This window comes from Theropithecus gelada, chromosome 1 (assembly GCF_003255815.1).
Source record: "Theropithecus gelada isolate Dixy chromosome 1, Tgel_1.0, whole genome shotgun sequence".
NCBI classification, from domain to species: domain Eukaryota; kingdom Metazoa; phylum Chordata; class Mammalia; order Primates; family Cercopithecidae; genus Theropithecus; species Theropithecus gelada.
In genome coordinates, this window is record NC_037668.1 from 91146206 (window position 1) to 91148094 (window position 1889).

The window sequence follows — 1889 nt, forward strand, 5'->3', positions numbered from 1 at the left end:
ATCTTTCCACATATATCAGGAATTAAGACTTTATAATAAAGTTGCTCTTGTTGCTAGAGGGAATCAAGTGCAAGAGTTAATAGATTGGATTAAAAGACAAGACTAATTCCTAGTCCTAGTCCTAGTTCTGACATTGAATTTAGAAGCCCACATACAGTAAAGATTGCTAGTGAAAATTTAGCTGAGAGAAGGAAAGGAATTATAGTATAATAACTATCATTTCAAAATTTTAGCTTTTTGAGTAACTGTTTTAAATATTTAGAGTTTTTTTTAAACCTTGATTTTACTTTTATCTTGATTTAAGATATCTGTCATTCAAACCTCCAGCAGCTTCAGAACTTATTTACTCTAATACTGATACTATATAATACAATTCAGGGTAAGGGACTGAAATATTCTCTGCTACCACCACCTATGAGGTCCAACAAATAATTTGAAGAAGACTCACAGGAGATTATGAGCAGGAATCCATGCTCAACTTTGGGAACCAGTATTCTAGTGTAGTATATTCAAAATACATACTTAATGGGTTACTTTTTTTGTTGTTGTTACTTTAAAATAAAATATTCTTACAGTAAATGGGATGAAGTTTGGGAAGCATATTATTAGTTGTGAGAGCTAAACACTTATGATGTGAGAGATATCTATATTGTATTTTTCAAACTGATTCCCTTACTTGGGAAGGTTTCTTATTTGAGACAGAGAATGATATTCTGGAAGGAGCATAGGCTTTGGAATTGATAATCTTAGGGTCAAATTCTGGCTCTGCCATTTCTTAACTATGTGATCCTGATTAAAGTTACTCAGCCTCTCTGAATCTCAGTTTTCTTACCTACAAAATGAGGATCAGAATAGGAAGATTTACTATCACGTATTTGGAGTGCTCAAATATGGGTGCTCTTAGTACTATAACAGTTTTGCTGTTATATAGTGGTCACATTTTCATGAGGCTACCTTAATTTTTACTCTGATATCATATACCAAATAGTTGCACATTTCATATTTAAAAATGAAGTCATTGAGACCACTGTCCCTTCCATCTGTTTGAGCTAGGTATCATTTTTGTGTTCTCACAACTTAACAAATGTGAAACAATTTACTCTGTAGTGTTGCTTGGTAAATCACTTTTTCACTTTCAGGATATTTTTCAGTCTTGTGGATGAGAGGTCTTGACAATAGTCATTAAAGATATGATAGCATTTTCACAAGAACAAGGACATGTGCCTTATGTCTCTTTGCTGAGCTCCAGTCTGGGTGGACTAGTTTTAACATTTCTCTAGATCTACACTAATATTTCACTAGGATAAGTCACTATCTGCCTAGGTCGGATCTGATTAAGTCAGTACCTACTTTTGCTAATAAAGACCACCTTAGTTACACTATCTAGTTAATGGGAGGATGTGATGTTGTATAGTTCCAGGAAGATGGGATAGAAGTCAGCCGGTTTGGGTTTGCTGGATGGTGACTTTGGTTAAGTCACTTGAAACTCAAAACTGCAGATTATTATTATCTAGTGGAGACATATTACATATGTTTACCTTACTCCCATTAAACCAAACATCATTTTAAAAGCAGTGTTACAGTTCTTTTAGAATTAGTCTAGCAGGTTTTCCAGTTCTCACCAGAAAACTAAACAAATAAAAATTTAAAAATAGAGAGAGAGAATGAAAATCCACTTAAATGTGAAGCTACCCTGAATTCCACTTAATAGGCACGAGATGCAGGGAGGTGAAGCAAGGGTGGCACAAATTGCTGTTTCCATAGTTAGTGTCAGTTCTCTTATCCTTTTCTTTTTTCTTTTCTTTTTCTTTCCTTTTTTTTTCTTTTTCTTTCTTTCTTTTTTTTTTTTTTTTTTTTGAGGTGGAGTTTCACTCTTATCACCTAGGCTG

The 1889-nt window shown here is 33.8% G+C and overlaps 1 non-coding gene across 1 annotated transcript; it reads left to right on the plus strand.

Annotated features, from left to right (window-relative positions):
- Nucleotides 1-1572: 1572 nt before the first annotated feature.
- Nucleotides 1573-1634, plus strand: LOC112615818. Its single transcript, XR_003117475.1, has one exon. It is a non-coding gene; the product is annotated as a U7 small nuclear RNA (small nuclear RNA).
- The last annotated feature ends 255 nt before the right edge of the window (nucleotides 1635-1889 follow it).